Genomic DNA, 12,255 nt, shown 5'->3' with positions numbered 1-12,255 from the left:
GGTTGCTTTGAGTCAGCCTTGAGTGCAGGGCAGAGAGTTTGTTTGAGTTTTGTTCTTATTTTTCTCCTAACGGGAGTCCTTGGATGGAACAGTCCATGCCCGTGACTGAACAAGAGATTGACAGTTTAAATTCACAAGCAACAACACCCTGAAGAAAGTCCTGGCATCGTACTTCAAAAATATAATGATCATTGAAAACCCCAAGAAAGGTATTTTTCCTCTGTCACACGTGGGTCTCTGAGATTTGGAATCCCCTGGACGGCAACTGGTTGTTTGACTTTGGGCTAACTAGCTGCTACTTAAGGAACCCGGATGGTGTAGTGTATTATGTATTGGGCTGATAAACACAAGGTCACCAGTTCAATGCCACCAGCTGCTCTGTGGGAGAACAATGAGACTATCTTTTGCCAGAAAGAATTTCATAGGTTCCCAAACTTATTTGGTTAACTAGCCCTTTACAGAAAAATAATAATCACTCAGCACTTCTCTGGTAATAGAAAACTTCTGTAGTATCGCCCATAACCTGGGATAAAGTGTAGGTATCTGCTGTTGCAACCTCCCTGCATCATTCCAGTGATCCCAACCTCCACCTCAGGGGAGCGCTTTTACTCACTTTGGGGAACACTGACTTGCAGGCTCCAGAAACACCAGGGGTCACTTCTAAGTCTGTCTTAGAGGGTCCCAATAGTTAGAATTGACTTGTTGATGGTGGTGTGGTTTTAACTCCCACTCCTACAGGTATTAGCAGCAAGATTGGTTCATCTGGAGTCACAATGAGGATGAAATCTCAGGCTTGGTACTTATTGACTGTGGAAGTCCGGGCAAGTTCACCTAAGTGTCCTTACTGTTATGATTAAAGGATTCTGTCCCTTTCAAGCTTTCCTAACACGTGGCCAGTTCCCACATATGCTTCATTCTTCTTGTGAAATCCTGTCTTGGGAAAAGCATACAGGTTTTGATTTATTTTATTGATAGTTAAGTTATAAAAAAGAATCCCTTGCTGGTGTCCACAATGTTTTACGACACATAAAAATTACTTGTGAAAAATTTCTAGTTGGCATGAGATAAAGTTTATTGTGCCAACCTGGCTGACACATGTGGGGTTAATTGAAGCATGGAGGGATAAATGGTTCGGTGAGCCTCACCATTCTAAGTATCGGGTTTCTTGCTTTCTGATGGTTGGACCAGGATGTAGTTGCCTTAGCCAGTTCCCTTCTTCAACTGGCAAGGCTCATTCCTGAAAGACATTCCTGAGGAGAAGCCACATAGACCTACCCTGATGCAGCCCTGGGTGCTGGAGAAGCCATGTGGAAACCCCTGCCAGTGCTGAGATGCATACTAGCTCACTGATTCTGCTTTCCTCCTCAGTCAGCATTATTGCGTGTGTTTTGTGAGATGGAGGACGACTTTATGGATTGGTGTCGGATGTATGGGCTAATATTGGACTTGTTGGCCTGGGCAGCACTGGGTTGGGATGTTTTCTTGATGTGCATTTACCTTTTAAATAAAACTCTCTTATACATGTTTCTGTGGACTTGTTTCTCCAATGTACCCAGACTGACACAATGATTGTGGTTGATAATTTTTAATGGAATAATGTACTGTAGTCTGAAATCACAGTGTTAAGTGTGTCATCGTGTCCTGATACACAGTCTTTAAAACATGGGAACACAGGCACAATGTTTCATTCTTGCCTCTGTAAGAGCTATCTCCAGGAATTTTAACAGAAGTCCTGTGTTTCCTGGACGTCTAACAAATAAGGTGAATGATCTTGGTCTCTATTCAAATATAGAGAAATGATCCAACAAAGGTCATTTTGGCAAAGAAGGGGCTTATAAAATACTTTTTTGCATGTAGGTGGTTCGGGGGGGAGTCTGGAAATGAGACCATTTAGCCACCAGAGTGGGCTTCTAAGGGAGGTAATGCCGTCTCCTGTTTGAATATTTGGGTGCATGTGATATGTTCTCTTTGCTTTTGGTGAATATTGGGGTTGGGAGAACTGACTCATTTTGGAGTGGTTCTCAAGCCTGGTTAACCAGCATAATCACTTATAACAGAGCTTAAAAAAAAACCCAGTGGACCATACCACAGTCCAAATCAATTAAACTTCTGACGTGCGAGCTAGGTGATTCCTGAAAGCAGTTCATGTGAAGAACTAGGTTGTCCACTTGTGGAGAATTAGTCACTGCCACCTCACGAATAGCAACAGAACTCTGTCATATATAGTGCCAGAAATAAGACCCCAGTTCAGAACTCCACTCACTGCCAGTGAGTCGATGTCAACTCTTAGTGACCCTACAGGACAGGACAGAAATGTCCCTCTGTGTTTCCCAGACTGCAACTCTTTAAGGGAGTAAAAAGCCCGGTCTTTCTCCCAAGGAACAGTGGTGGTTTTGAAATGCTAATTAGTAGTTCATAGACCAATGAATAACTACTACGCCACCAGGGCTCTTTCTCAGGATAGAAGGCACTCAAAATATGGTCAGGGAAGAGCTGCCAGCTCAAAGCAGAGTTGATCATAATGACGTGGATGGAATAAGTCCGTTGAGACCTTCATTTGCTGATAGAGGATGTCTCAATATGAGAAGAAACAGCGACAATGATCTAATCATTGAAACTCAGAATTATGAAGTACTAATACAGAAAAACCAGAACTCATAAAATATTACATGGAACTCATGAAGATCAATATGCTAGGTATTAGTGAGCTGAAACGGACTAATATCTGCCATTTTGAATCAGACAGTCAAACAGTTTGCTATGCTGGGAATGACATATTCAAGAGGAATCACATTCATCTTCCTAAAGAACATTTCAAAATCTACTTGAAGTACAATGCTATTGTGATAAAATACTGTCTATCTGCATAAAAGAAAATCCAGTCAATACGGTTATGTAAATTGATGCATCAACCACTACAACTGATGAAGAAACTGATGAATTTTACCATCATCTTCAGTCTGAAATTGATCAAACACAATCTGAATTCATGGATAACTATTGGTGATTGGAATTCAAAAGTTGGAAACAAAGAGGAAGAAACAATAATTGGAAAATATGGTCTTGGTGATAGAAATAAATCTGGAGATCACGATAGAATTTTACAAGACTAACAACTTCTTCATAGCAAATACCTGGAGTGGGCATACACAGGAATCAAACTGACTACAACAGTGGGAAGAGAAGATGGAGAAGCTAAATGTCAGCAGCTAAAATCAGTCCGGGAGTCAACTGTGTAACATGCCATCAACTGCTCGTAGCGAAGTTCAGATTCAAGTTGAAGAAAATTAAAACAAGCCCACGGGAGCCAAATACAACCTTGAGTTTATCTCACCTGAATATTAAGGTGTCAGGAGCAGATTTGACTCACTAAACACCAAGGACAGGACACCTGATGAGCCGTGGGATATCACCGAGAACATGAAGAAAGCAAAAGATCACTGAAGAGACAGGAAAGAAAGGATCAAACTGGATGTCAGAAGAGACTCTGGAAAGTGCTTTCAATCATGGAGTAGCTAAGGCACTTCATATGAAATGAAGCCAAAGAGCTGAACAGAAACTTTCAGAAAGGATCTGGAGAAGTATTACAATGAAATGTGCAGATACCTAGAGTGAGAAATCCAAAATGAAAGAACATATTCACTACATCTTCAATTAACTGAAGAAAACAAATCCAAGCTTTAAGGTGCTATATTGAAATATTCTATGGGGAAAATACTGAACGATCCAGGAAGCATCAAGTGAAGATGGAAAGAATACACATTATTCTACCAAGAAGAACTAGTTGGCATTCCACCATTTCAAGAGGAAGGATATAAACAAGCACCAATAGTACTAATGGAAGATATTCAAGCTGCACTGACGGAATTCGCCAAAACCAGTTGCCAAGCATTGACTGAATTCAATTTTAAAAGTTTCAACAAACTGATGAAGCACTGGAAGCATCGGTGGAATGATGTTTTGGGGTTCTGGGACCCTGCTGGAATGATGCTCTGAGGGATCCATGACCCTGCCAGAATGGTGCTAATTGGGGTCCGGACCAAAAGAGAACGATTCTCTAAGTCCGGGCCCTGCCAGAAAAATTTTCTGGTGTATCTGAGACCTCTCCAGAAAGTTGCTCTCCCACCAGAGAGATGCTCTGGGGAACTGGACCCCTCCAGAACCATCATCCACTAATTGCATGCTTTTATGGGGGTGCCGAAAACCCACTTCCCTCAAGCATATTTCTTGCGGTATTTCCGCTCCACAACACTCCATCCGCCCACTCTCAGCACAGACTGGGGCCGACAAAAATTAAGAACAAGTATTGTTAGTAGGCATTGTGTTTGGCCCTAGAGAATATTTAGAATAAAAGACTTACTTGAAGCATAAACTCTACCAAGCAAGCCAAACTATTTAGACTGTAATAAATATCAAGTTCATAAATAATGTACTATAGTGGAGCAGAGGAGTGAACTTTGCATAAGATGTGAGAAGGCTAAACATTTAAACTGAGACTTGAGCAAAAAATGAGCCATGTACAAAGCTGACATTTTCATGGCTTGGTAGACTGATTGTTATCCAGAGGCAATATTCTACAACTCATCTACAGATTCAACCTCATTCCTCTCACGGTTTGCTTTTCCAGAAAATGACAAGCTGATTCTAAAATTTCTATGGACATGTGACAGTTTTAGTATAGCCAAAATAATCTGGAGAAACAATAAAATCTAGGTGGAGAATGCTCATTGCCTGATATGAAAACTTACTAAAAAGCTATAGTAGTTATACTGTGTAGTAGTGACATAAAGGTAACCTATTGATGGAATATAATTGAGAGTCTAAAAATTCAACCTCATACATACATAGCTAAATGATTCAAAAAGAGTGCAGAGAAGTCACTGTGATTTCAGCAAATGCTGTCGAAACAACTAGATATAGGAAAAAAGAATGGGTTTTGACTGCCACCTTGCACCTTATGCAAACACTAACTCAAAATAGATCTTAAGACCTAAATGTAAGAGCCAAATCCTAAAACCCTTAATAAAAAACATATACATAAATGTCTGTGACCCTGGATTAGGGAATGGTTTCTTAAGATATCTTCCATTTTAAGCAATTATGACATCTTAAACATAAGCAGCCCAAGTTCAACATAAGTTGAACTTCATCAAAATTAAAGTCCCTTATAATTGGAAAGACACAATCAAGAATTTGAAAAAGGCAACCTACATCAGTAACTATTCATGAGATACCTAATAATCTTGTATTCAGAATATATAAATGTTATAAGTCAACAACTAAAACTCCACAAATTAAAAATTAGTCAAGAAGTTAGTCACTACTCTAAAGATATAAGTATGTTAAACATAAATTATATAGCTCTATTATAGATTTAGTCTGAAATTTCTGAAATTGTTTGAAACTGAAAAATATTAAAACGAGTCTAAAAGAGCTAAAATAATATTTTATGGCTATCCAATCTGAATTTAGGTAACATTTAATGAAATGAACACTAATGACCTGGGGGAGGGGGGGCGATATTAAGAACATCATATGTGAAGGAAGCAAAAGGTCATTAAAGACAGAAAAGCAAGAAAAAAATCAAAGTAGATATCAGAAGAGACATTGAAATTGCTCATTACTTAAAGTAGCTAAGGCAAATGGAAGAAATGATAGAGTTAATAAAGTTGAACAGATACTTTTAAAGGGCAGCTCAGGAAGACAAAGTATTAAAAATTCATCATTTTTTCACCTTATATGCTACCAAGTCCTGCCAGCCACCTCCACCCCCATCTGCCCCAACCCAAAATGGCTCTGATATCTCCCATCAGCCTCCACTACAATCCCTGTGCACAGCCACATTCTTGAACTATCCCAACAACCTCCCCACTGCTCTCCCTGCACCCACATCTGCACCCTTTCTCCAAGTACCTGCACCAGGCTCCTCACCGAAGCCCCAGTGATATACCTAATATTGCTATGACCATGTCACTGCTCCACTCAACTCCCTCCAAAGGTTCCCCGCCTTCATCAGGAAGCTGGATATCACTTCTGGAAGGCTGGTTAGCACCAGGACCTGGCTGACCTGTGCCCAGCTCCTTCTTCTTGTCCTTTCAAATGCCTGTGTCCGAGGCATTTGAAAGGGAGGACAGGCCCCAGCAATTTTCCTGGACTTTCATCCTCAGCTGTAAGTGTCCCGTGTCCTCATTTCCACTTGGTCCAGCATCATTAGGATGTGTTTGCATGTCTCTCTGAAGCAAGGATCGCATCAGCAGCCACTGACTGCCTGCCAGACCTGCACTGAGTCACTTAACCCACAAACATCTGGCCCACTTTAAGGACGAACCACTAGGGGCTCAATGAGGCTCAAAGACTTTCCCAAGGAAATCAGCTAATGAATAGAAGCACTAGAATTTGATCTCAATTCTGACGGTAGGGCCTATCAGCCTACACAGACATGCTGGAGGGCTTTTGTGTCTACACAGGAGCTAGATCTAGAAAGGACACTGAACCTTCACGGAATGAACAAGAGCAGGTCTCTGCACAGGAACCACCCTCCACACTCAGGCAGGGACTGGAACAGAACTTCCCCCGAGTGAGATGTCAAAGGTTATTGGTGGGTAACAGGGTCAGTTGCAGAAAGTGGGGGGTGGAGGGTAGAGGTGATGGGAAAACGACAAGGATCATGGAATGTTAGCTTGCAAACAGATTTTTATAATAGCTGTCAATAAGGCTTAAACCTGTAAATAACTGAACAGGCAAAAGTTGTGAGATAGATACAAGGGGGCTTCAAAAAGTTTGTGGGAAACTTCCATTCTTTTCAGATTTGTTAGGCTTTTCAGATTTGTGGTGCTTTTTCTTGCTTCTCGTTCCTTTGTTGGTCTGCTTTTGCACCTGCATGACCAGGTCCAGGGCCTTCTTGAAAGCTGGAATGACATGGTCCACTGGGGTGAGTGGTGTCCCCCAGGTCCCATACTCACTCAAGGCACAGCTGTCAACACCTGTAGTTGTTCAGGAGCCAGCAGAAACCCCGCCCACTCCCCAGCCCCGACACCCCACACCCCTTTGCAACCAGCCTCACCTTGCAGGTAATTGAGAAGCAGGTCTACAGTGGGTTCTGCTTTGTTCTCAATTTTTCCCAGGTTGTAGTCTGGCTGCTTGGCCATCTCGGGAGAACTTATCAGATTGGCCCTTGCTGTGACACAGAGGGAAAAGACCCAGCCAGTTCAGTAACTGACAGTCAACGTAGCAAGTTATTCCTGGGGTCCTGACAGGTAAGGAATGCAAATGCCTGCATAGATGCCCACATCCTGCCTCCTGATCCTCATCCAGGTCCCCAAGCTTTGCCTACATCACAAGGGTAAGAGTTGGCTTTATTTCTTGACCCTGTATGCTACCAAATCCTGCCAGCCACCCCCCTCTATCATCTGCCCCTAACGCAAAATAGCTTGGATATTTCCCGTCAGCCCCCACTACAATCCCTATGTTACAGCCACATCTCCTTTGTGAACTATCCCAACCTCTGACCCGCTCTCCCTGCAGGCACACCTGCACCCTTTCTCCAAATACCTACGCCAGGCTCCACACTGAAGCCCCAGTGATATACCTCATGCTGCCATGGTCATGTCACTGCTCTGCTCAACTCCCGCCAAAGGTTCCCTGTGCTCATCAAGAAGTAGGATGAGTTCTGGGAGGCTAGTTAGCACCAGGACCTGGCTGGCCTGTGTCCAGCTCTTTCTTCGTGTCCTTTCAAATGCCTGTGTCCCTGAGGCATTTGAAAGGGACGACAGGCCCCAGCAATGTTCCTGGACTTTCATCCTCAGCTGTAAGTGACCCATGGCCTCCTTTCCACTTGGTCCAGCATCATTAGGATGTGTGTGCATGTCTCTCTGCAGCACGGGTCACATCAGCAGCCACTGACGGCATGCCAGATCTGCACTGAGTCGCTTAACCCACAAATATCTGGCCCACTTCAGAGACGAACCACTAGAGGCTCAAATACTTTCCCAAGGAAATCAGCTAATGAATAGAAGCACTAGAATTTGATCTCAATTCTGACGGTAGGGCCTATCAGCCTACACAGACATGCTGGTGGGCTTTTGCCTCTACACAGGAGCTGGGATCTAGAAAGTACAGTGTGAACCTTCACGGAATGAAGAGCTGTTCTCTGCAAATGAATCACCCTCCAAACTCAGGCAGGGACTTGAACAGAATTTCCCCTGGCCAGGGACTGTAGGAAGTCCCATGTGGCGTGGGGATGAGTTTTTCTAGAACAGCTACATTGGGTAGAGAATTAAGATTACAGTAGGGATCAGGTGTCCCAGTGTCTGGTGGGTTACATGCTGGACTTCTAACCACAAAGCCATCAGCTGGAAACTACTGGCTGGAAAAAGATGAGGCTTCCTACTCCTGTGTAGAGTTACAGTCTGGGAAACCCCCACAGGCAGTTCTACCCTATCCATAGGGTCGCTGGGTCAGAATAGCTGCCAGTGAGTTTTCATGGGAGCGCTGCCTCTTGTCATGCCAGCATGTGTTCAAGGAGTGGTGTGGAGCACCAGGCCAGCCCCTCAGTCCCTCATTGGCAGAGCCACACCCCACCTGGGTGGTCTCCTTGAGCAACTCTACAGCCTCCTTCAACTCCCGGATCTAGCTCGTGGCTTCGGTAAAGCTGGAAATTTTCCTAAAAGCGCTTACTCAAAACCAAAACCAAACCAAAAGAACCCTACAAACCAAGCAACACACTCGGAATTTTCATTAGAACAGGGATAAAATGACTCCAGGTGGGAATACACAGTTAAAATGGAGTCGGCATAAATCTAAACATCCGACAAGCTACTTCTTCAGAGGCAGCAGAAACAGAAATATCCCTTTGGGCAATAGGCAGGAGCAGCTCCCACATTCCCCCACACTAACAGATTTGCAGAAATAATGGATCCAGTTCAATTGCCTGGATGTCTTTTACTGGCTACTTTCTCTGCATGAAAAGCAATTAATTACTGGTGGCAATTTCCTCCTGTCCCTCTTAAAGAAACCTTTCCTCCAGCTGTCTGTCCTTCACTAAGCAGCTTTCCTCCAGCTTCTTTCTACTGTTAAACACAAACAGGGTTTTTTTAAAAATTAAAGAAATAACATGCAAAAATTTTTAAGAGTGTATGTGGGAACGGGGGATCTTCCGTACTTGAGGGGTCTTGCCCTTCTTTGGAGACTTATATGCATTTCCAAAGAAAGACTGCCCTCTCTTTGGTTGAGTTCCTGCTCACTGGACCCCATCTTTGTACAGCTGGGCCTGTCTCTTTCTCCTTTTACTTGCCACCGTTGACTGGTAGCCACCAACCTGGGTCACCTCCCTTGAGGTCCCAGTCCTGGACTTACCCCCAGCAACCTGGGAATGCCAATCATATCACAATGCGCAGTGGGTGCGCTGGAATATCACTTCAACACCCTCAAGGCTGAGCGCGCTGCCCGCTGCCACCCTCCTGGCTGGCAAGAATGAGCCAGGGCGTTTCCGGACTACCGGGTGCACCCCTCCCCCTCCCCTTCCCCGCTCCCAGAGAAGGTACCGCCTAGGGGACCAGACTGGGCAAACCTCCGGAGGAAGCCCTAACGTTTTGTGCCCCAGCTGCAGCCACTCGCTTCCTGAACAGCAGTCACTTCGTGGTGAGAGAAGCCACAGACCCGGGTCTCACCTGTGAGCAGAAGACGTTGTAGGAGTTTCAGGGAGGAGCCACCGCTGTGTGAAAGGAAACAATGGAGGGGGGGGAGACACGCAAAGTTCCCGCAATGAATCGAGAACCCCGACGCCCAAAGCCCCAGTCTGGGATCCTACTTTTTCCAACAGGAATTCTCCCCAGGAACCCCAACCAATCCCAAAACTGGGGGATGGAAGCAGCCCCTGGGACACACTCCCACATCTCACCACGCGAGGGGCGCTGACGGAGCGGGGGAGGGGGAAGCAGGGCGCTTGCACCCAGCCAGGCTGCTGTGTGCACCAGGGTCACCCCAAATTGGTCACCGCGCGACCCCTCACCTGGGCGTGCTGACTACACAGTACTCAGGCTGCACGAGCTTCTCTGGGCAGAGCAAGTAGGATCCGCTGTATGACCCTCACTTCCGGTTAGGACACCGCCACTTCCAGCCCATCTCAGCGTGACCCGGAATGGGAGGGGAGTAGTCATGGGTGTGATCCGGAAACACATAAGTGAAAAGTCAGGGCGGAGTTAAGGTTTCATTAAGCTGCATAGACATTCAGGAAAATAAGAATCTTACTTGATATGGCAGAGATTAATATGACATCATTCCCACCAACATTATTTGAAAGTCTCTTCTTCATTACAGTGACCATACAGGAAGGGATTGCGATGAATTGGAAATAAAAAAATATGGAGGTCTTAGTGGGGGAAAAAAACCGCACACACTCAGATTCTTATCCTGACAAACGGTTAGATTATTATCAGATGTATGATCAAAGTCACATACCTGATAGACAGCACTGACTGAGCTAAAGGCACCAACTTCCCTATGGGACACTGAATATCCACATGGTAAAAGGTGTGCTCAGGGCCACATAAAAGAATAAGCAATATACTTCTACCACCGCAACACATTTTAATGTTACACAAAACAAACTGAATATTTTCTTTTTTTCTTTTTAAACATTTTATTAGGGACTCATACAACTCTTATCACAATCCATACATCAATTGTGTAAGCACATCTGTACATTCTTTGCCCTCATCATTTTCAAAGCATTTGCTCTCCACTTAAGCCCTTTGCATCAGGTCTTCTTAATTTCCCCTCCCTCTACTCTCCCCCGTCCCTCATGAACCCTCGATAATTTAAAATTATTATTTTGTCATATCTTGCCCTGTCCGAAGTCTCCCTTTACCCCCTTTTCTGTTATCCAAACTAAATATTTTTTTCATCTCTTAAGATACTGAAGTACACTTTAACTTCCATTTGGTGCTTATGCATGTGTGAGACTGAGAAAAAAAACCACTACATCACCGGTCTAATTTTGGACTGTTGTTTATAAGGACACTTCCTGCTATGGTAAAGATGAAACAGTATGTTCTATAAAATGGAAAAACACAAAAGCCTAAGGAGCAATTACTCTGCTCTCTATGGTTCTATGAGTCTAGAATTCATATGACAGGTCTGACTTTATTGTTCTTTTAAGTATATGTTCTTATTCATATACGTAAAACCTTAGTGTATTTGTGTATTTGAAAACTGGAGGTAAATACAATAGTAACATCACATTAAAACTTGTGCTTGGTAAAGTAGAGGGGCAGCAAACAAGAAGAAAACTTTTTAGATTGACAAAGGCTGAAACAACGGGCTCAAATATACGAACAATTATGAAGATGGCATAGGACAGACCAGTGTTTCTTCCTGTGGTACACAGGGTCACTATGATTTAGAACTCACTTAATGACACCAAACAATAACAACTTCCATTGTACACTGGCTCTAAGTATAATAAGTACTAAAATGTTAGAGTATTTCTTATAAAAATAAGCATGAATGTAATAATCATTCAGAACAGTTGTTGAAACCATACAATCATGGTTTTAAAATATATAACTGCAATATTAATCATGAGTTAAGGACAATACTGAACAACTGTAGATCTGCATGAGAACTTTATTTTTTAATTTTTAATTTAATACACAATTTTACAACTGCAGAGAATGTGGGGTAAAAGCATTTAAAAATACACTCTACAACGGGATATATTATACTGGTGTTTTAACAACACAGTAACAAATTTGATGATTTCATGACTAATTAATCGAGGAGAATGATTACATCATAAAACCTAAGAGTTTATGTACAGATTTGTGGAAATGGGATGGATTGAGTTAGAGAGCACCTTGAGTTAGTATTTCACCTTGACTGAGTAGGATTATTACCAGGGATGCAGGGAAGTTTCAACATTAGAAAAAACATTAATGTAACCGACTACATAAACAGGAAAAAGAATAAGAACCCTCTGATGATGTTAATAGATGCAGACAAGATATATGACAATATCCAATACCCATTCCTGATAAAAACACTCAATAATATGGAAAGGGAAGGGAGAGAGCTCAACATAACAAATGTATTAAAGGAAACACTGTTGGTGAAGGACAATGAGATGACTGGAACTTGCTGGAAGTAAGACAGTTACACACACAGAAAGGTTTCATCAAAAGAGTAATACAGAACCCACAGATGGGGGGGAATATGTCTTTAGCAATGAGGAGATGGAGACAGAGGGGGAGGGGAAAA

The 12,255-nt window shown here is 43.1% G+C and overlaps 1 long non-coding RNA gene across 1 annotated transcript; it reads right to left on the bottom strand.

Annotated features, from left to right (window-relative positions):
- Positions 1–6,066: 6,066 nt before the first annotated feature.
- Positions 6,067–10,129, bottom strand: LOC142427903 (uncharacterized). The gene is made up of 4 exons (XR_012780111.1): positions 10,010–10,129; positions 9,669–9,712; positions 7,064–7,177; positions 6,067–6,908 (listed from the first exon to the last, which is right to left on the bottom strand). It is a non-coding gene; the product is annotated as an uncharacterized LOC142427903 (long non-coding RNA).
- Positions 10,130–12,255: the final 2,126 nt, after the last annotated feature.

The sequence above is a fragment of the Tenrec ecaudatus genome, chromosome 15 (assembly GCF_050624435.1).
Source record: "Tenrec ecaudatus isolate mTenEca1 chromosome 15, mTenEca1.hap1, whole genome shotgun sequence".
NCBI lineage: Eukaryota > Metazoa > Chordata > Mammalia > Afrosoricida > Tenrecidae > Tenrec > Tenrec ecaudatus.
Note: the sequence above shows the minus strand (reverse complement) of the source record. Positions and strands in the feature narration are given on the sequence as shown.